General features: G+C 61.0%; 1 protein-coding gene across 3 annotated transcripts in view; it reads right to left on the bottom strand.

Annotated features, from left to right (window-relative positions):
- nlgn3a (neuroligin 3a) overlaps positions 1-22,104 on the bottom strand; it is a 450,359-nt gene that overhangs the window by 209,088 nt on the left and 219,167 nt on the right. The gene's annotated exons all lie outside the window — the stretch shown is intronic.

Raw genomic sequence — 22,104 nt, 5'->3', positions numbered from 1 at the left:
AGGAACAGCGATGGCAGTGAGTCCAGGAACAGCGAGGGCAGTGAATCCGAGAACAGCGAGGGCAGTGAGTCCACAAGCAGCGAAGGCAGTGAGTCCGGGAACAGCGAGGGCAGTTAGTCCAGGAGCAGTGAGTCCAGGGAGCAGCGAGGGCAGTGAATCCTGGGAGCAGTGTCGGCAGTGAGTCCGGGAACAGCGAGGGCAGTGAGTCCAGGGAACAGCGAGTCTGGGAACAGTGAGGGCAGTGAGTCCAGGAGCAGTGAGGACAGTGAGTCTGGGAACCCCGAGGGCAGTGAATCCAGGGAACAGCGAGGGCAGTGAGTTCGGGAACAGCTTGGGCTGTGAGTCCAGGGAACACCGAGGGCAGTGAGTCCGGGAACAGCGAGGGCAGTGAGTCCAGGGAACAGCGAGGGCAGTGAGTCCAGGGAACAGCGAGTGGAGTAGGTCTGGGAGTAGCGAGGGCCATAGGTACGGGAACAGTGAGGGCAGACTGTCCCGTGAAGAGTGAGGGCAGTGAGACTGGGAACAGCGAGGGCAGTAAGTCCAGAAGCAGCGAGGGCAGTGAGTCTGGGAACAACGAGGGCATTGAATCCGGGAACAGCGAGGGCAGTGAGTCCAGAAGCAGCGAGGGCAGTGAGTCCTGGGAACAGTGAGGGCAGTGAATCCGGGAACAGCGAGGGCAGTGAGTCCACGAGCAGCGAGGGCAGTGATTCCAGGAGCAGCGAGGGCAGTGAGTCATGGGAACAGTGAGGGCAGTGATTCCAGGAGCAGCGAGGGCAGTGAGTCCGGGAGCAGCGAGGGCAGTGAGTCCAGGAGCAGCGAGGGCAGTGAATCTGGAAAAAGCGAGGGCAGTGAATTCTGGAACAGTGAGGGCACTGAGTCCACGAGTAGCGAGGGCAGTGAGTCCAGGAACAGCGAGGGCAGTGAGTCCAGGAACAGTGAGGGCAATGAGTGCACGAGTATTGAGGGCAGTGAGTCCAGGGAACAGCGAGGGCAGTGAGTCCAAGGAACAGCGAGGGCAGTGAGTCCAAGGAACAGCGAGGGCAGTGAGTCCTGGGAGCAGTGTCGGCAGTGAGTCCGGGAACAGCGAGGGCAGTGAGTCCAGGGAACAGCGAGTCTGGGAACAGTGAGGGCAGTGAGGACAGTGAGTCCTGGAACAGTGAGGACAGTGAGTCCAGGAACAGCGAGGGCAGTGAGTCCGGGAACAGCGAGGGCAGTGAGTCCGGGAACAGGGAGGACAGTGAGTCCAGGAACAGCGAGGGCAGTGAGTCCGGGAACAGTGAGGACAGTGAGTCCAGGAACAGCGAGGGAATGAGTCTGGAAACAGTGAGGGCAGTGAGTCCAGGGAACAGCGAGGGCAGTGACTTCAGGAACAGTGAGGGCAGTGAGTCCGGGAGCAGCCAGTTCAGTGAGTTCAGGGAACAGTGATGGCAGTGTGTCCCAGGAACAGTGAGGGCAGTGCGTCCGGGGAACAGTGAGGGCAGTGCGTCCCGGGAACAGTGAGGGCAGTGAGTCTGGAAACTGTGAGGGCAGTGAGAACTGGGAACAGTGAGGGCAGTGAGTCCGGGAACAGCGAGGGCAGTTTGTCCCGGAAACAGCGAGGGCAGTGAGTCCCGGGAATAGCGAGGGCAGTGAGTCTGGAAACAGTGAGGGCAGTGAGTCCAGCAACAGTGAGGTCAGTGAGTCCAGGGAACAGCGAGGGCAGTGAGTGCTGGGAGCACTGTGGGCAGTGAGTCCGGGAACAGTGAGGGCAGTGAGTCCAGGAACAGCGAGTGCAGTGAGTCCAGGGAACAATGAGGGCAGTGAGTCCAGGGAACAGCGAGGGCTGTGAGTCCTGGGAGCAGTGAGAGCAGTGAGTCCAGGAACAGAGAGGGCAGTGGGTCCGGGAACAGTGAGGGAAGTGGGTCCGGGAACAGTGAGGGAAGTGAGTCCAGGAACAGCGAGGGCAGTGAGTCCACGAATAGCGAGGGAAGTGAGTCCTGGAGCAGCGAGGGCAGTGAGTCCAGGGAACAGCGAGGGCAGAGAGTCCAGAAGCAGGGAGGGCAGTGCTTCCAGGGCACAGCAAGTGGAGTAAGTCTGGGAGTAGCGAGGGCCATGAGTACGGGAACAGCGAGGGCAGCAAGTCCAGAAGCAGCGAGGGCAGTGAATCCGGGAACAGCGAGGGCATTGAATCCGGGAACAGCGAGGGCAGTGAGTCCAGAAGCAGCGAGGGCAGTGAATCCGGGAACAGCGAGGGCAGTGAGTCCACGAGCAGCGAGGGCAGTGATTCCAGAAGCAGCGAGGGCAGTGAGTCCGGGAACAGCGAGGGCAGTGAGTCCAGAAGCAGCAAGGGCAGTGTGTCCGGAATCAGCGAGGGCAGTGAGTCCGGAATCAGCGAGGGCAGTGAGTCTGGAAACAGTGAGGGCAGTGAATCCGGGAACAGCGAGTGCAGTGAGTCCACAAGCAGCGAGGGCAGTGAGTCCTGGGAGCAGTGAGGGCAGTGAGGCCGGAATCAGCGAGGGCAGTGAGTCCAGGAACGGTGAGGGCAGTGAGTCTGGAAACAGCGTTGGCAATGAATCTGGGAACAGCGAGTGCAGTGAGTCCGGGAGCAGCGAGTGTACTGTGTCCCAGGAACAGCGAGAGCAGTCAGTCCGGAAACAGCTAGGGCAGTGCGTTCGGGAACATCGAGGGCAGTGAATTCGGGAAAAGCAAGGGCACTGAGTCCACGAGTAAAGAGGGCAGTGAGTCCAGGAACAGCGAGGGCAGTGAGTCCGGGAACAGTGAGGGCAGTGCGTTCGGGAACAGTGAGGGCAGTGCGTTCTGGAACAGCGAGGGCAGTGACTTGGGGAACAGCAAGGGCACTGAGTCCACGGGTAGCGAGGGCAGTGAGTCCAGGAACAGCAAGGGCAGAGAGTCCAGGAACAGTGAGGGCAATGAGTGCACGAGTATTGAGGGCAGTGAGTCCAGGGAACAGCGAGGGCAGTGAGTCCGGGAACAGCGAGTGCAGTGAGTCCAGGAGCAGCGAGGGCAGTGAGTCCAGGAGCAGCGGGGGAATGAGTCTGGAAACAGTGAGGGCAGTGAGTCCGGGAACAGCGAGTGCAGTGAGTCCGGGAGCAGCGAGGGCAGTGAGTCCAGGAGCAGCGAGGGCAGTGAGTCCAGGAGCAGCGGGGGAATGAGTCTGGAAACAGTGAGGGCAGTGAGTCCAGGAACAGTGAGGGCAGTGAATCCGAGAACAGCGAGGGCAGTGAGTCCACAAGCAGCGAAGGCAGTGAGTCTGGAAACAGTGAGGACAGTGAGTCCAGGAACAGCGATGGCAGTGAGTCTGGAAACAGTGAGGGCAGTGAGTCCAGGAACAGCGATGGCAGTGAGTCCAGGAACAGCGAGGGCAGTGAATCCGAGAACAGCGAGGGCAGTGAGTCCACAAGCAGCGAAGGCAGTGAGTCCGGGAACAGCGAGGGCAGTTAGTCCAGGAGCAGTGAGTCCAGGGAGCAGCGAGGGCAGTGAATCCTGGGAGCAGTGTCGGCAGTGAGTCCGGGAACAGCGAGGGCAGTGAGTCCAGGGAACAGCGAGTCTGGGAACAGTGAGGGCAGTGAGTCCAGGAGCAGTGAGGACAGTGAGTCTGGGAACCCCGAGGGCAGTGAATCCAGGGAACAGCGAGGGCAGTGAGTTCGGGAACAGCTTGGGCTGTGAGTCCAGGGAACACCGAGGGCAGTGAGTCCGGGAACAGCGAGGGCAGTGAGTCCAGGGAACAGCGAGGGCAGTGAGTCCAGGGAACAGCGAGTGGAGTAGGTCTGGGAGTAGCGAGGGCCATAGGTACGGGAACAGTGAGGGCAGACTGTCCCGTGAAGAGTGAGGGCAGTGAGACTGGGAACAGCGAGGGCAGTAAGTCCAGAAGCAGCGAGGGCAGTGAGTCTGGGAACAACGAGGGCATTGAATCCGGGAACAGCGAGGGCAGTGAGTCCAGAAGCAGCGAGGGCAGTGAGTCCTGGGAACAGTGAGGGCAGTGAATCCGGGAACAGCGAGGGCAGTGAGTCCACGAGCAGCGAGGGCAGTGATTCCAGGAGCAGCGAGGGCAGTGAGTCCTGGGAACAGTGAGGGCAGTGATTCCAGGAGCAGCGAGGGCAGTGAGTCCGGGAGCAGCGAGGGCAGTGAGTCCAGGAGCAGCGAGGGCAGTGAATCTGGAAAAAGCGAGGGCAGTGAATTCTGGAACAGTGAGGGCACTGAGTCCACGAGTAGCGAGGGCAGTGAGTCCAGGAACAGCGAGGGCAGTGAGTCCAGGAACAGTGAGGGCAATGAGTGCACGAGTATTGAGGGCAGTGAGTCCAGGGAACAGCGAGGGCAGTGAGTCCAAGGAACAGCGAGGGCAGTGAGTCCAAGGAACAGCGAGGGCAGTGAGTCCTGGGAGCAGTGTCGGCAGTGAGTCCGGGAACAGCGAGGGCAGTGAGTCCAGGGAACAGCGAGTCTGGGAACAGTGAGGGCAGTGAGGACAGTGAGTCCTGGAACAGTGAGGACAGTGAGTCCAGGAACAGCGAGGGCAGTGAGTCCGGGAACAGCGAGGGCAGTGAGTCCGGGAACAGCGAGGACAGTGAGTCCAGGAACAGCGAGGGCAGTGAGTCCGGGAACAGTGAGGACAGTGAGTCCAGGAACAGCGAGGACAGTGAGTCCGGGAACAGCGAGGACAGTGAGTCCAGGATCAGCGAGGACAGTGAGTCCAGGAGCAGCAAGGGCAGTGAGTCCAGGGAACAGCGAGGGCAGTGAGTCCAGGAGCAGCAAGGACAGTGAGTCCAGGAGCAGCGAGGACAGTGAGTCCTGGAACAGTGAGGGCAGTGAATCCAGGGAACAGCGAGGGCAGAGGGTCCAGAAGCAGCTAGGGCAGTGCGTCCAGGGCACAGCGAGTGGAGTAAGTCTGGGAGTAGCGAGGGCCATAAGTACGGGAACAGCGAGGGCAGAGTGTCCCGTGAAGAGTGAGGGCAGTGAGACTGGGAACAGCGACGGCAGTAAGTCCAGAAGCAGCGAGGGCAGTGAGTCTGGGAACAGCGAGGGCAGTAAGTCCAGAAGCAGCGAGGGCAGTGAGTCTGGGAACAGCGAGGGCAGTGAATCCGGGAACAGCGAGGGCAGTGAGTCCACGAGCAGCGAGGGTAGTGATTCCAGGAGCAGCGAGGGCAGTGAGTCCTGGGAACAGTGAGGGCAGTGAATCCGGGAACAGCGAGGGCAGTGTCTCCCGGGAACAGTGAGGGCAGTGAGTCCAGGGAACAGTGAGGGCAGTGCGTCCCAGGAACAGTGAGGGCACTGAGTCCACGAGCAGCAAGGGTAGTGATTCCAGGAGCAGTGAGGGCAGTGACTCCAGGAGCAGTGAGTCCAGGGAGCAGCGAGGGCAGTGAGTACTGGGAGCAGTGTCGGCAGTGAGTCCGGGAACAGCGAGGGCAGTGAGTCCAGGGAACAGCGAGTCTGGGAACAGTGAGGGCAGTGAGTCGGGAGCAGTGAGGGTAGTGAGTCCGGGAACAGAGAGGGCAGTGAGTCCAGGGAACACCGAGGGCAGTGAGTCTGGGAACACCGAGGGGAGTGAGTCCGGGGAACAGCGAGGGCAATGTGTCCCGGGAACATTGAGGGCAGAATGCCCCGGGAACAGCGAGGGCAGTGAGTCCAGGAACAGTGAGGGCAGTGAATCCGAGAACAGCGAGGGCAGTGAGTCCACAAGCAGCGAAGGCAGTGAGTCTGGAAACAGTGAGGACAGTGAGTCCAGGAACAGCGATGGCAGTGAGTCTGGAAACAGTGAGGGCAGTGAGTCCAGGAACAGCGATGGCAGTGAGTCCAGGAACAGCGAGGGCAGTGAATCCGAGAACAGCGAGGGCAGTGAGTCCACAAGCAGCGAAGGCAGTGAGTCCGGGAACAGCGAGGGCAGTTAGTCCAGGAGCAGTGAGTCCAGGGAGCAGCGAGGGCAGTGAATCCTGGGAGCAGTGTCGGCAGTGAGTCCGGGAACAGCGAGGGCAGTGAGTCCAGGGAACAGCGAGTCTGGGAACAGTGAGGGCAGTGAGTCCAGGAGCAGTGAGGACAGTGAGTCCTGGAACAGTGAGGACAGTGAGTCTGGGAACCCCGAGGGCAGTGAATCCAGGGAACAGCGAGGGCAGTGAGTTCGGGAACAGCTTGGGCTGTGAGTCCAGGGAACACCGAGGGCAGTGAGTCCGGGAACAGCGAGGGCAGTGAGTCCAGGGAACAGCGAGGGCAGTGAGTCCAGGGAACAGCGAGTGGAGTAGGTCTGGGAGTAGCGAGGGCCATAGGTACGGGAACAGTGAGGGCAGACTGTCCCGTGAAGAGTGAGGGCAGTGAGACTGGGAACAGCGAGGGCAGTAAGTCCAGAAGCAGCGAGGGCAGTGAGTCTGGGAACAACGAGGGCATTGAATCCGGGAACAGCGAGGGCAGTGAGTCCAGAAGCAGCGAGGGCAGTGAGTCCTGGGAACAGTGAGGGCAGTGAATCCGGGAACAGCGAGGGCAGTGAGTCCACGAGCAGCGAGGGCAGTGATTCCAGGAGCAGCGAGGGCAGTGAGTCCTGGGAACAGTGAGGGCAGTGATTCCAGGAGCAGCGAGGGCAGTGAGTCCGGGAGCAGCGAGGGCAGTGAGTCCAGGAGCAGCGAGGGCAGTGAATCTGGAAAAAGCGAGGGCAGTGAATTCTGGAACAGTGAGGGCACTGAGTCCACGAGTAGCGAGGGCAGTGAGTCCAGGAACAGCGAGGGCAGTGAGTCCAGGAACAGTGAGGGCAATGAGTGCACGAGTATTGAGGGCAGTGAGTCCAGGGAACAGCGAGGGCAGTGAGTCCAAGGAACAGCGAGGGCAGTGAGTCCAAGGAACAGCGAGGGCAGTGAGTCCTGGGAGCAGTGTCGGCAGTGAGTCCGGGAACAGCGAGGGCAGTGAGTCCAGGGAACAGCGAGTCTGGGAACAGTGAGGGCAGTGAGTCCAGGAGCAGTGAGGACAGTGAGTCCTGGAACAGTGAGGACAGTGAGTCCAGGAACAGCGAGGGCAGTGAGTCCGGGAACAGCGAGGGCAGTGAGTCCGGGAACAGCGAGGACAGTGAGTCCAGGAACAGCGAGGGCAGTGAGTCCGGGAACAGTGAGGACAGTGAGTCCAGGAACAGCGAGGACAGTGAGTCCGGGAACAGCGAGGACAGTGAGTCCAGGATCAGCGAGGACAGTGAGTCCAGGAGCAGCAAGGGCAGTGAGTCCAGGGAACAGCGAGGGCAGTGAGTCCAGGAGCAGCAAGGACAGTGAGTCCAGGAGCAGCGAGGACAGTGAGTCCTGGAACAGTGAGGGCAGTGAATCCAGGGAACAGCGAGGGCAGAGGGTCCAGAAGCAGCTAGGGCAGTGCGTCCAGGGCACAGCGAGTGGAGTAAGTCTGGGAGTAGCGAGGGCCATAAGTACGGGAACAGCGAGGGCAGAGTGTCCCGTGAAGAGTGAGGGCAGTGAGACTGGGAACAGCGACGGCAGTAAGTCCAGAAGCAGCGAGGGCAGTGAGTCTGGGAACAGCGAGGGCAGTAAGTCCAGAAGCAGCGAGGGCAGTGAGTCTGGGGACAGCGAGGGCAGTGAATCCGGGAACAGCGAGGGCAGTGAGTCCACGAGCAGCGAGGGTAGTGATTCCAGGAGCAGCGAGGGCAGTGAGTCCTGGGAACAGTGAGGGCAGTGAATCCGGGAACAGCGAGGGCAGTGTCTCCCGGGAACAGTGAGGGCAGTGAGTCCAGGGAACAGTGAGGGCAGTGCGTCCCAGGAACAGTGAGGGCACTGAGTCCACGAGCAGCAAGGGTAGTGATTCCAGGAGCAGTGAGGGCAGTGACTCCAGGAGCAGTGAGTCCAGGGAGCAGCGAGGGCAGTGAGTACTGGGAGCAGTGTCGGCAGTGAGTCCGGGAACAGCGAGGGCAGTGAGTCCAGGGAACAGCGAGTCTGGGAACAGTGAGGGCAGTGAGTCGGGAGCAGTGAGGGTAGTGAGTCCGGGAACAGAGAGGGCAGTGAGTCCAGGGAACACCGAGGGCAGTGAGTCTGGGAACACCGAGGGGAGTGAGTCCAGGGAACAGCGAGGGCAATGTGTCCCGGGAACATTGAGGGCAGAATGCCCCGGGAACAGCGAGGGCAGTGAGTCCAAGGAACAGTGAGGGCAGTGCGTCCCGGGAACAGCGAGGGCAGTTACTCCGGGAACAACGAGAGCAGTGAGTCCAGGAGCAGCGAGGGCACTGCGCCCAGGAGCAGCGAGGGCAGTGAGTCTTGAAACAGTACGGGCAGTGAGTCCGGGACAAGCAAGGCCAGTGTGTCCCAGGAGCATCGAGCACAGTGAGTCCGGGGACAGCGAGGGCAGTGAGTCCAGGAACAGCGAGGGCAGTGAGTCCGGGAACAGTGAGGGCAGTGCGTTCGGGAACAGCGAGGGCAGTGACTTCGGGAACAGTGAGGGCAGTGCGTTCTGGAACAGCGAGGGCAGTGACTTGGGGAACAGCAAGGGCACTGAGTCCACGGGTAGCGAGGGCAGTGACTCCAGGAACAGCAAGGGCAGAGAGTCCAGGAACAGTGAGGGCAATGAGTGCACGAGTATTGAGGGCAGTGAGTCCAGGGAACAGCGAGTCTGGGAACAGTGAGGGCAGTGAGTCGGGAGCAGTGAGGGTAGTGAGTCCGGGAACAGAGAGGGCAGTGAGTCCAGGGAACACCGAGGGCAGTGAGTCTGGGAACACCGAGGGGAGTGAGTCCAGGGAACAGCGAGGGCAATGTGTCCCGGGAACATTGAGGGCAGAATGCCCCGGGAACAGCGAGGGCAGTGAGTCCAGGAACAGTGAGGGCAGTGAATCCGAGAACAGCGAGGGCAGTGAGTCCACAAGCAGCGAAGGCAGTGAGTCTGGAAACAGTGAGGACAGTGAGTCCAGGAACAGCGATGGCAGTGAGTCTGGAAACAGTGAGGGCAGTGAGTCCAGGAACAGCGATGGCAGTGAGTCCAGGAACAGCGAGGGCAGTGAATCCGAGAACAGCGAGGGCAGTGAGTCCACAAGCAGCGAAGGCAGTGAGTCCGGGAACAGCGAGGGCAGTTAGTCCAGGAGCAGTGAGTCCAGGGAGCAGCGAGGGCAGTGAATCCTGGGAGCAGTGTCGGCAGTGAGTCCGGGAACAGCGAGGGCAGTGAGTCCAGGGAACAGCGAGTCTGGGAACAGTGAGGGCAGTGAGTCCAGGAGCAGTGAGGACAGTGAGTCCTGGAACAGTGAGGACAGTGAGTCTGGGAACCCCGAGGGCAGTGAATCCAGGGAACAGCGAGGGCAGTGAGTTCGGGAACAGCTTGGGCTGTGAGTCCAGGGAACACCGAGGGCAGTGAGTCCGGGAACAGCGAGGGCAGTGAGTCCAGGGAACAGCGAGGGCAGTGAGTCCAGGGAACAGCGAGTGGAGTAGGTCTGGGAGTAGCGAGGGCCATAGGTACGGGAACAGTGAGGGCAGACTGTCCCGTGAAGAGTGAGGGCAGTGAGACTGGGAACAGCGAGGGCAGTAAGTCCAGAAGCAGCGAGAGCAGTGAGTCTGGGAACAACGAGGGCATTGAATCCGGGAACAGCGAGGGCAGTGAGTCCAGAAGCAGCGAGGGCAGTGAGTCCTGGGAACAGTGAGGGCAGTGAATCCGGGAACAGCGAGGGCAGTGAGTCCACGAGCAGCGAGGGCAGTGATTCCAGGAGCAGCGAGGGCAGTGAGTCCTGGGAACAGTGAGGGCAGTGATTCCAGGAGCAGCGAGGGCAGTGAGTCCGGGAGCAGCGAGGGCAGTGAGTCCAGGAGCAGCGAGGGCAGTGAATCTGGAAAAAGCGAGGGCAGTGAATTCTGGAACAGTGAGGGCACTGAGTCCACGAGTAGCGAGGGCAGTGAGTCCAGGAACAGCGAGGGCAGTGAGTCCAGGAACAGTGAGGGCAATGAGTGCACGAGTATTGAGGGCAGTGAGTCCAGGGAACAGCGAGGGCAGTGAGTCCAAGGAACAGCGAGGGCAGTGAGTCCAAGGAACAGCGAGGGCAGTGAGTCCTGGGAGCAGTGTCGGCAGTGAGTCCGGGAACAGCGAGGGCAGTGAGTCCAGGGAACAGCGAGTCTGGGAACAGTGAGGGCAGTGAGTCCAGGAGCAGTGAGGACAGTGAGTCCTGGAACAGTGAGGACAGTGAGTCCAGGAACAGCGAGGGCAGTGAGTCCGGGAACAGCGAGGGCAGTGAGTCCGGGAACAGCGAGGACAGTGAGTCCGGGAACAGCGAGGGCAGTGAGTCCGGGAACAGCGAGGGCAGAGGGTCCAGAAGCAGCTAGGGCAGTGCGTCCAGGGCACAGCGAGTGGAGTAAGTCTGGGAGTAGCGAGGGCCATAAGTACGGGAACAGCGAGGGCAGAGTGTCCCGTGAAGAGTGAGGGCAGTGAGACTGGGAACAGCGACGGCAGTAAGTCCAGAAGCAGCGAGGGCAGTGAGTCTGGGAACAGCGAGGGCAGTAAGTCCAGAAGCAGCGAGGGCAGTGAGTCTGGGAACAGCGAGGGCAGTGAATCCGGGAACAGCGAGGGCAGTGAGTCCACGAGCAGCGAGGGTAGTGATTCCAGGAGCAGCGAGGGCAGTGAGTCCTGGGAACAGTGAGGGCAGTGAATCCGGGAACAGCGAGGGCAGTGTCTCCCGGGAACAGTGAGGGCAGTGAGTCCAGGGAACAGTGAGGGCAGTGCGTCCCAGGAACAGTGAGGGCACTGAGTCCACGAGCAGCAAGGGTAGTGATTCCAGGAGCAGTGAGGGCAGTGACTCCAGGAGCAGTGAGTCCAGGGAGCAGCGAGGGCAGTGAGTACTGGGAGCAGTGTCGGCAGTGAGTCCGGGAACAGCGAGGGCAGTGAGTCCAGGGAACAGCGAGTCTGGGAACAGTGAGGGCAGTGAGTCGGGAGCAGTGAGGGTAGTGAGTCCGGGAACAGAGAGGGCAGTGAGTCCAGGGAACACCGAGGGCAGTGAGTCTGGGAACACCGAGGGGAGTGAGTCCGGGGAACAGCGAGGGCAATGTGTCCCGGGAACATTGAGGGCAGAATGCCCCGGGAACAGCGAGGGCAGTGAGTCCAGGAACAGTGAGGGCAGTGAATCCGAGAACAGCGAGGGCAGTGAGTCCACAAGCAGCGAAGGCAGTGAGTCTGGAAACAGTGAGGACAGTGAGTCCAGGAACAGCGATGGCAGTGAGTCTGGAAACAGTGAGGGCAGTGAGTCCAGGAACAGCGATGGCAGTGAGTCCAGGAACAGCGAGGGCAGTGAATCCGAGAACAGCGAGGGCAGTGAGTCCACAAGCAGCGAAGGCAGTGAGTCCGGGAACAGCGAGGGCAGTTAGTCCAGGAGCAGTGAGTCCAGGGAGCAGCGAGGGCAGTGAATCCTGGGAGCAGTGTCGGCAGTGAGTCCGGGAACAGCGAGGGCAGTGAGTCCAGGGAACAGCGAGTCTGGGAACAGTGAGGGCAGTGAGTCCAGGAGCAGTGAGGACAGTGAGTCCTGGAACAGTGAGGACAGTGAGTCTGGGAACCCCGAGGGCAGTGAATCCAGGGAACAGCGAGGGCAGTGAGTTCGGGAACAGCTTGGGCTGTGAGTCCAGGGAACACCGAGGGCAGTGAGTCCGGGAACAGCGAGGGCAGTGAGTCCAGGGAACAGCGAGGGCAGTGAGTCCAGGGAACAGCGAGTGGAGTAGGTCTGGGAGTAGCGAGGGCCATAGGTACGGGAACAGTGAGGGCAGACTGTCCCGTGAAGAGTGAGGGCAGTGAGACTGGGAACAGCGAGGGCAGTAAGTCCAGAAGCAGCGAGGGCAGTGAGTCTGGGAACAACGAGGGCATTGAATCCGGGAACAGCGAGGGCAGTGAGTCCAGAAGCAGCGAGGGCAGTGAGTCCTGGGAACAGTGAGGGCAGTGAATCCGGGAACAGCGAGGGCAGTGAGTCCACGAGCAGCGAGGGCAGTGATTCCAGGAGCAGCGAGGGCAGTGAGTCCTGGGAACAGTGAGGGCAGTGATTCCAGGAGCAGCGAGGGCAGTGAGTCCGGGAGCAGCGAGGGCAGTGAGTCCAGGAGCAGCGAGGGCAGTGAATCTGGAAAAAGCGAGGGCAGTGAATTCTGGAACAGTGAGGGCACTGAGTCCACGAGTAGCGAGGGCAGTGAGTCCAGGAACAGCGAGGGCAGTGAGTCCAGGAACAGTGAGGGCAATGAGTGCACGAGTATTGAGGGCAGTGAGTCCAGGGAACAGCGAGGGCAGTGAGTCCAAGGAACAGCGAGGGCAGTGAGTCCAAGGAACAGCGAGGGCAGTGAGTCCTGGGAGCAGTGTCGGCAGTGAGTCCGGGAACAGCGAGGGCAGTGAGTCCAGGGAACAGCGAGTCTGGGAACAGTGAGGGCAGTGAGTCCAGGAGCAGTGAGGACAGTGAGTCCTGGAACAGTGAGGACAGTGAGTCCAGGAACAGCGAGGGCAGTGAGTCCGGGAACAGCGAGGGCAGTGAGTCCGGGAACAGCGAGGACAGTGAGTCCAGGAACAGCGAGGGCAGTGAGTCCGGGAACAGTGAGGACAGTGAGTCCAGGAACAGCGAGGACAGTGAGTCCGGGAACAGCGAGGACAGTGAGTCCAGGATCAGCGAGGACAGTGAGTCCAGGAGCAGCAAGGGCAGTGAGTCCAGGGAACAGCGAGGGCAGTGAGTCCAGGAGCAGCAAGGACAGTGAGTCCAGGAGCAGCGAGGACAGTGAGTCCTGGAACAGTGAGGGCAGTGAATCCAGGGAACAGCGAGGGCAGAGGGTCCAGAAGCAGCTAGGGCAGTGCGTCCAGGGCACAGCGAGTGGAGTAAGTCTGGGAGTAGCGAGGGCCATAAGTACGGGAACAGCGAGGGCAGAGTGTCCCGTGAAGAGTGAGGGCAGTGAGACTGGGAACAGCGACGGCAGTAAGTCCAGAAGCAGCGAGGGCAGTGAGTCTGGGAACAGCGAGGGCAGTAAGTCCAGAAGCAGCGAGGGCAGTGAGTCTGGGGACAGCGAGGGCAGTGAATCCGGGAACAGCGAGGGCAGTGAGTCCACGAGCAGCGAGGGTAGTGATTCCAGGAGCAGCGAGGGCAGTGAGTCCTGGGAACAGTGAGGGCAGTGAATCCGGGAACAGCGAGGGCAGTGTCTCCCGGGAACAGTGAGGGCAGTGAGTCCAGGGAACAGTGAGGGCAGTGCGTCCCAGGAACAGTGAGGGCACTGAGTCCACGAGCAGCAAGGGTAGTGATTCCAGGAGCAGTGAGGGCAGTGACTCCAGGAGCAGTGAGTCCAGGGAGCAGCGAGGGCAGTGAGTACTGGGAGCAGTGTCGGCAGTGAGTCCGGGAACAGCGAGGGCAGTGAGTCCAGGGAACAGCGAGTCTGGGAACAGTGAGGGCAGTGAGTCGGGAGCAGTGAGGGTAGTGAGTCCGGGAACAGAGAGGGCAGTGAGTCCAGGGAACACCGAGGGCAGTGAGTCTGGGAACACCGAGGGGAGTGAGTCCAGGGAACAGCGAGGGCAATGTGTCCCGGGAACATTGAGGGCAGAATGCCCCGGGAACAGCGAGGGCAGTGAGTCCAAGGAACAGTGAGGGCAGTGCGTCCCGGGAACAGCGAGGGCAGTTACTCCGGGAACAACGAGAGCAGTGAGTCCAGGAGCAGCGAGGGCACTGCGCCCAGGAGCAGCGAGGGCAGTGAGTCTTGAAACAGTACGGGCAGTGAGTCCGGGACAAGCAAGGCCAGTGTGTCCCAGGAGCATCGAGAACAGTGAGTCCGGGGACAGCGAGGGCAGTGAGTCCAGGAACAGCGAGGGCAGTGAGTCCGGGAACAGTGAGGGCAGTGCGTTCGGGAACAGCGAGGGCAGTGACTTCGGGAACAGTGAGGGCAGTGCGTTCTGGAACAGCGAGGGCAGTGACTTGGGGAACAGCAAGGGCACTGAGTCCACGGGTAGCGAGGGCAGTGAGTCCAGGAACAGCAAGGGCAGAGAGTCCAGGAACAGTGAGGGCAATGAGTGCACGAGTATTGAGGGCAGTGAGTCCAGGGAACAGCGAGTCTGGGAACAGTGAGGGCAGTGAGTCGGGAGCAGTGAGGGTAGTGAGTCCGGGAACAGAGAGGGCAGTGAGTCCAGGGAACACCGAGGGCAGTGAGTCTGGGAACACCGAGGGGAGTGAGTCCAGGGAACAGCGAGGGCAATGTGTCCCGGGAACATTGAGGGCAGAATGCCCCGGGAACAGCGAGGGCAGTGAGTCCAGGAACAGTGAGGGCAGTGAATCCGAGAACAGCGAGGGCAGTGAGTCCACAAGCAGCGAAGGCAGTGAGTCTGGAAACAGTGAGGACAGTGAGTCCAGGAACAGCGATGGCAGTGAGTCTGGAAACAGTGAGGGCAGTGAGTCCAGGAACAGCGATGGCAGTGAGTCCAGGAACAGCGAGGGCAGTGAATCCGAGAACAGCGAGGGCAGTGAGTCCACAAGCAGCGAAGGCAGTGAGTCCGGGAACAGCGAGGGCAGTTAGTCCAGGAGCAGTGAGTCCAGGGAGCAGCGAGGGCAGTGAATCCTGGGAGCAGTGTCGGCAGTGAGTCCGGGAACAGCGAGGGCAGTGAGTCCAGGGAACAGCGAGTCTGGGAACAGTGAGGGCAGTGAGTCCAGGAGCAGTGAGGACAGTGAGTCCTGGAACAGTGAGGACAGTGAGTCTGGGAACCCCGAGGGCAGTGAATCCAGGGAACAGCGAGGGCAGTGAGTTCGGGAACAGCTTGGGCTGTGAGTCCAGGGAACACCGAGGGCAGTGAGTCCGGGAACAGCGAGGGCAGTGAGTCCAGGGAACAGCGAGGGCAGTGAGTCCAGGGAACAGCGAGTGGAGTAGGTCTGGGAGTAGCGAGGGCCATAGGTACGGGAACAGTGAGGGCAGACTGTCCCGTGAAGAGTGAGGGCAGTGAGACTGGGAACAGCGAGGGCAGTAAGTCCAGAAGCAGCGAGGGCAGTGAGTCTGGGAACAACGAGGGCATTGAATCCGGGAACAGCGAGGGCAGTGAGTCCAGAAGCAGCGAGGGCAGTGAGTCCTGGGAACAGTGAGGGCAGTGAATCCGGGAACAGCGAGGGCAGTGAGTCCACGAGCAGCGAGGGCAGTGATTCCAGGAGCAGCGAGGGCAGTGAGTCCTGGGAACAGTGAGGGCAGTGATTCCAGGAGCAGCGAGGGCAGTGAGTCCGGGAGCAGCGAGGGCAGTGAGTCCAGGAGCAGCGAGGGCAGTGAATCTGGAAAATGCGAGGGCAGTGAATTCTGGAACAGTGAGGGCACTGAGTCCACGAGTAGCGAGGGCAGTGAGTCCAGGAACAGCGAGGGCAGTGAGTCCAGGAACAGTGAGGGCAATGAGTGCAAGAGTATTGAGGGCAGTGAGTCCACGAGTAGCGAGGGCAGTGAGTCCAGGGAACAGCAAGGGCAGTGAGTCCAAGGAACAGCGAGGGCAGTGAGTCCAAGGAACAGCGAGGGCAGTGAGTCCTGGGAGCAGTGTCGGCAGTGAGTCCGGGAACAGCGAGGGCAGTGAGTCCAGGGAACAGCGAGTCTGGGAACAGTGAGGGCAGTGAGTCCAGGAGCAGTGAGGACAGTGAGTCCTGGAACAGTGAGGACAGTGAGTCCAGGAACAGCGAGGGCAGTGAGTCCGGGAACAGCGAGGGCAGTGAGTCCGGGAACAGCGAGGACAGTGAGTCCAAGAACAGCGAGGGCAGTGAGTCCGGGAACAGTGAGGACAGTGAGTCCAGGAACAGCGAGGACAGTGAGTCCGGGAACAGCGAGGACAGTGAGTCCAGGATCAGCGAGGACAGTGAGTCCAGGAGCAGCAAGGGCAGTGAGTCCAGGGAACAGCGAGGGCAGTCAGTCCAGGAGCAGCAAGGACAGTGAGTCCAGGAGCAGCGAGGACAGTGAGTCCTGGAACAGTGAGGGCAGTGAATCCAGGGAACAGCGAGGGCAGAGGGTCCAGAAGCAGCTAGGGCAGTGCGTCCAGGGCACAGCGAGTGGAGTAAGTCTGGGAGTAGCGAGGGCCATAAGTACGGGAACAGCGAGGGCAGAGTGTCCCGTGAAGAGTGAGGGCAGTGAGACTGGGAACAGCGACGGCAGTAAGTCCAGAAGCAGCGAGGGCAGTGAGTCTGGGAACAGCGAGGGCAGTAAGTCCAGAAGCAGCGAGGGCAGTGAGTCTGGGGACAGCGAGGGCAGTGAATCCGGGAACAGCGAGGGCAGTGAGTCCACGAGCAGCGAGGGTAGTGATTCCAGGAGCAGCGAGGGCAGTGAGTCCTGGGAACAGTGAGGGCAGTGAATCCGGGAACAGCGAGGGCAGTGTCTCCCGGGAACAGTGAGGGCAGTGAGTCCAGGGAACAGTGAGGGCAGTGCGTCCCAGGAACAGTGAGGGCACTGAGTCCACGAGCAGCAGGGGTAGTGATTCCAGGAGCAGTGAGGGCAGTGACTCCAGGAGCAGTGAGTCCAGGGAGCAGCGAGGGCAGTGAGTACTGGGAGCAGTGTCGGCAGTGAGTCCGGGAACAGCGAGGGCAGTGAGTCCAGGGAACAGCGAGTCTGGGAACAGTGAGGGCAGTGAGTCGGGAGCAGTGAGGGTAGTGAGTCCGGGAACAGAGAGGGCAGTGAGTCCAGGGAACACCGAGGGCAGTGAGTCTGGGAACACCGAGGGGAGTGAGTCCAGGGAACAGCGAGGGCAATGTGTCCCGGGAACATTGAGGGCAGAATGCCCCGGGAACAGCGAGGGCAGTGAGTCCAAGGAACAGTGAGGGCAGTGCGTCCCGGGAACAGCGAGGGCAGTTACTCCGGGAACAACGAGAGCAGTGAGTCCAGGAGCAGCGAGGGCACTGCGCCCAGGAGCAGCGAGGGCAGTGAGTCTTGAAACAGTACGGGCAGTGAGTCCGGGACAAGCAAGGCCAGTGTGTCCCAGGAGCATCGAGCACAGTGAGTCCGGGGACAGCGAGGGCAGTGAGTCCAGGAGCAGCGAGGGCAGCGCGTCCAGGAGCAGCGAGGGCAGTGAGTCAGGGAACAGTGCGGGCAGTGAGTCCGGGAACAGCGAGGGCAGTGAGTCCAGGGAACAGCGAGGGCAGTGAGTCCGGGAACAGCGAGGGCAGTGAGTCCAGGGAACAGCGAGGGCAGTGAGTCCAGGGAACAGCGAGGGCAGTGAGTCCAGGGAACAGCGAGGGCAGCAAGTCCTGGGAGCAGTGAGTCCGGGAACAACGAGTGCAGTGTGTCCCGGGAACAGTGAGGGCAGTATGTCCCAGGAACAGTGAGGGCAGTGAGTTCGGGAACAGCGAGGGCAGTGACTTCAGGAACAGCGAGGGCAGTGTGTCCAAGGAACAGTGAGGGCAGTGAGTCCGGGGAACAGTGTGGGCAGTGGTCCGGGAACCAGTGAGGGCAGTGAGTCTGGAAACAGTGAGGGCAGTGAGTCCAGGGAACAGCGAGGGCAGTGACGTCAGGAACAGTGAGGGCAGTGAGTCCGGGAGCAGCCAGTTCAGTGAGTTCAGGGAACAGTGATGGCAGTGTGTCCCAGGAACAGTGAGGGCAGTGCGTCCCGGGAACAGTGAGGGCAGTGAGTCTGGAAACTGTGAGGGCAGTGAGAACTGGGAACAGTGAGGGCAGTGAGTCCGGGAACAGCGAGGGCAGTTTGTCCCGGAAACAGCGAGGGCAGTGAGTCCCGGGAATAGCGAGGGCAGTGAGTCTGGAAACAGTGAGGGCAGTGAGTCCAGCAACAGTGAGGTCAGTGAGTCCAGGGAACAGCGAGGGCAGTGAGTCCTGGGAGCACTGTGGGCAGTGAGTCCGGGAACAGTGAGGGCAGTGAGTCCAGGAACAGCGAGTGCAGTGAGTCCAGGGAACAATGAGGGCAGTGAGTCCAGGGAACAGCGAGGGCTGTGAGTCCTGGGAGCAGTGAGGGCAGTGAGTCCAGGAACAGAGAGGGCAGTGGGTCCGGGAACAGTGAGGGCAGTGGGTCCGGGAACAGTGAGGGAAGTGAGTCCAGGAACAGCGAGGGCAGTGAGTCCATGAATAGCGAGGGAAGTGAGTCCAGGGAGCAGCGAGGGTTGTGAGTACTGGGAACAGCGAGGACAGTGAGTCCAGGAGCAGCGAGGACAGTGAGTCCAGGAGCAGCGAGGGCAGTGAGTCCAGGGAACAGCAAGTGGAGTAAGTCTGGGAGTAGCGAGGGCCATGAGTACGGGAACAGCGAGGGCAGAGTGTCCCGTGAAGAGTGAGGGCAGTGAGACTGGGAACAGCGAGGGCAGCAAGTCCAGAAGCAGCGAGGGCAGTGAGTCTGGGAACAGCGAGGGCATTGAATCCGGGAACAGCGAGGGCAGTGAGTCCACGAGCAGCGAGGGCAGTGATTCCAGAAGCAGCGAGGGCAGTGAATCCGGGAACAGCGAGTGCAGTGAGTCCAGGAACAGCGAGTGCAGTGAGTCCGGGAGCAGCGAGGGCAGTGAGTCCAGGAGCAGCGAGGGCAGTGAGTCCAGGAGCAGCGGGGGAATGAGTCTGGAAACAGTGAGGGCAGTGAGTCCAGGAACAGCGAGGGCAGTGAGTCCACAAGCAGCGAAGGCAGTGAGTCTGGAAACAGTGAGGACAGTGAGTCCAGGAACAGCGATGGCAGTGAGTCTGGAAACAGTGAGGGCAGTGAGTCCAGGAACAGCGATGGCAGTGAGTCCAGGAACAGCGAGGGCAGTGAATCCGAGAACAGCGAGGGCAGTGAGTCCACAAGCAGCGAAGGCAGTGAGTCCGGGAACAGCGAGGGCAGATAGTCCAGGAGCAGTGAGGGCAATGAGTCCAGGAGCAGTGAGTCCAGGGAGCAGCGAGGGCAGTGAGTCCTGGGAGCAGTGTCGGCAGTGAGTCCGGGAACAGCGAGGGCAGTGAGTCCAGGGAACAGCGAGTCTGGGAACAGTGAGGGCAGTGAGTCCAGGAGCAGTGAGGACAGTGAGTCCTGGAACAGTGAGGAAAGTGAGTCTGGGAACCCCGAGGGCAGTGAATCCAGAGAACAGCGAGGGCAGTGAGTTCGGGAACAGCTTGGGCTGTGAGTCCAGGGAACACCGAGGGCAGTGAGTCCGGGAACAGCGAGGGCAGTGAGTCCAGGGAACAGCGAGGGCAGTGAGTCCAGGGAACAGCGAGTGGAGTAAGTCTGGGAGTAGCGAGGGCCATAAGTACGGGAACAGTGAGGGCAGAGTGTCCCGTGAAGAGTGAGGGCAGTGAGACTGGGAACAGCGAGGGCAGTAAGTCCAGAAGCAGCGAGGGCAGTGAGTCTGGGAACAACAAGGGCATTGAATCCGGGAACAGCGAGGGCAGTGAGTCCTGGGAACAGTGAGGGCAGTGAATCCGGGAACAGCGAGGGCAGTGAGTCCACGAGCAGCGAGGGCAGTGATTCCAGGAGCAGCGAGGGCAGTGAGTCCTGGGAACAGTAAGGGCAGTGAATCCGGGAACAGCGAGGGCAGTGAGTCCACGAGCAGCGAGGGCAGTGATTCCAGGAGCAGCGAGGGCAGTGATTCCAGGAGCAGCGAGGGCAGTGAGTCCGGGAGCAGTGAGGGCAGTGAGTCCAGGAGCAGCGAGGGCAGTGAGTCCAGGAGCAGCGAGGGCAGTGAGTCCAAGAGCAGTGAGGGCAGTGAGTCCGGGAGCAGCGAGGGCAGTAAGTCCAGAAGCAGCGAGGGCAGTGAGTCCACGAGCAGCGAGGGCAGTGATTCCAGGAGCAGCGAGGGCAGTGAGACTGGGAACAGTGAGGGCAGTGAATCCGGGAACAGCGAGGGCAGTAAGTCCAGAAGCAGCGAGGGCAGTAAGTCTGGGAACAGTGAGGGCAGTGAATCCCGGAACAGCGAGGGCAGTGTGTCCCGGGAACAGTGAGGGCAGTGAGTCCAGGGAACAGTGAGGGCAGTGCGTCCCAGGAACAGTGAGGGCACTGAGTCCACAGCTAGGGCAGTGAGTCTACGAGCAGCGAGGGCAGTGACTCCGGGAACAGTGAGGGCTGTGCTTTCGGGAAAATCGAGGGCAGTGACTTCGGGAACAGCAAGGGCACTGAGTCCACGAGTAGCGAGGGCAGTGAGTCCAGGAACAGCGAGGGCAGTGAGTCCAGGAACAAGGGCAGTGAGTCCAGGAACAGCGAGGGCAGTGTGTCCGGAATCAGCGAGGGCAGTGAGTCCAGGAACGGTGAGGGCAGTGAGTCCGGAAACAGCGTGGGCAATGAATCTGGGAACAGCGATTGCAGTGAGTCCGGGAGCAGCGAGGGTAGTGTGTCCCAGGAATAGCGAGAGCAGTCAGTCCGGAAACGGCTAGGGCAGTGCGTTCGGGAATAGCGAGGGCAGTGAATTCGGGAACAGTGAGGGCACTGAGTCCACAGCTAGGGCAGTGAGTCCAGGAGCAGTGAGGGCAGTGAGTCCGGGAGCAGCGAGGGCAGTGAGTCCAGGAACAGTGAGGGCAGTGAGTCCGGGAACAGTGAGGGCAGTGCTTTTGGGAACAGCGAGGGCAGTGACTTCGGTAACAGCAAGGGCACTGAGTCCACGAGTAGCGAGGGCACTGAGTCCACGAGTAGCGAGGGCAGTGAGTCCAGGAACAGCGAGGGCAATGAGTGCACGAGTATTGAGGGCAGTGAGTCCAAGGAACAGCGAGGGCAGTCAGTCCAGGGAGCAGCGAGGGCAGTGAGTGCTGGGAGCAGTGTCGGCAGTGAGTCCGGGAACAGCGAGGGCAGTGAGTCCAGGGAACAGCGAGTCTGGGAACAGTGAGGGCAGTGAGTCCAGGAGCAGTGAGGACAGTGAGTCCTGGAACAGTGAGGACAGTGAGTCCAGGAGCAGCGAGGGCAGTGAGTCCAGGAACAGCGAGGACAGTGAGTCCAGGAGCAGCAAGGGCAGTGAGTCCATGGAACAGTGAGGGCAGTGAATCCGTGAACAGCGAGGCCAGTGAGTCTGGGAGCACCGAGGGCAGTGAGTCCAGGGAACAGCGAGGGCAGTGAGTCCAGGGAACAGCGAGGGCAGTGAGTCCAGGGAACAGCCAGGGTAGTGAGTCCGGGAACAGCGAGGGCAGTGAGTCCAGGGAATAGCGTGTGCAATGAGTCCAGGGAACAGCGAGGGCAGTGAGTCCAGGGAACAGCAACGGCAATGAGTCCGGGAACAGCCAGGGTAGTGAGTCCGGGAACAGCGAGGGCAGTAAGTCTGGGAGCAGCAAGGTCAGTGTGTCCCGGGAATAGTGAGGCAGTGAATCCGGGAACAGCGAGGGCAGTGTGTCCCGGGACAAGTGAGGGCAGTGCGTCCCAGGAACAGTGAGGGCAGTGCGTCTCAGGAACAGTGAGGGCAGTGAGTCCGTGTACAGCGAGGGCAGCGAATCTGGGAACAGTGAGGGCAGTGAGTCCAGGGAACAGTGAGGGCAGTGCGTCCCAGGAACAGTGAGGGCAGTGCGTCCCAGGAACAGTGAGGACAGTGTGTCCAGGGAACAGATAGGGCAGTGAGTCTGGGAACAGCGAGGGCTGTGAGTTGGGCGCAGTGACGGCAGTGAGTCCAGGGACCAGCGAGGGCAGCAGGTCCAGGTAACAGTGAGGGCAGTGAATCTGGGAACACCGACGGCAGTGAGTCCAGGGAACAGCGAGGGCAGTGAGACTGGGAACAGCGAGGGCAGTGAGTCCACGAGCAGCGAGGGCAGTGAGTCCAGGGAACAGCGAGGGCAGAGAGTCCAGAAGCTGCTAGGGCAGTGCGTCCTGGGCACAGCGAGTGGAGTAAGTCTGGGAGTAGCGAGGGCCATAAGTACGGGAACAGCGAGGGCAGAGTGTCCCGTGAAGAGTGAGGGCAGTGAGACTGGGAACAGCGAAGGCAGTAAGTCCAGAAGCAGCGAGGGCAGTAAGTCTGGGAACAGTGAGGGCAGTGAATCCGGGAACAGCGAGGGCAGTGAGTCCACGAGCAGCGAGGGAAGTGATTCCAGGAGCAGCGAGGGCAGTGAGTCCTGGGAACAGTGAGGGCAGTGAATCCGGGAATAGCGAGGGCATTGTGTCCCGGGAACAGTGAGGGCAGTGAGTCCAGGGAACAGTGAGGGCAGTGCGTCCCAGGAACAGTGAGGGCACTGAGTCCACAGCTAGGGCAGTGAGTCTACGAGCAGCGAGGGCAGTGACTCCGGGAACATTGAGGGCTGTGTTTTCGGGAAAAGCGAGGGCAGTGACTTCGGGAACAGCAAGGGCACTGAGTCC

Source organism: Chiloscyllium plagiosum, unplaced genomic scaffold, assembly GCF_037043375.1.
Source record: "Chiloscyllium plagiosum isolate Xiang-an unplaced genomic scaffold, Cpla_swu_hap1 HiC_scaffold_11, whole genome shotgun sequence".
Classification (NCBI taxonomy): domain Eukaryota; kingdom Metazoa; phylum Chordata; class Chondrichthyes; order Orectolobiformes; family Hemiscylliidae; genus Chiloscyllium; species Chiloscyllium plagiosum.
This window is presented reverse-complemented; position numbering and strand designations above follow the sequence as displayed.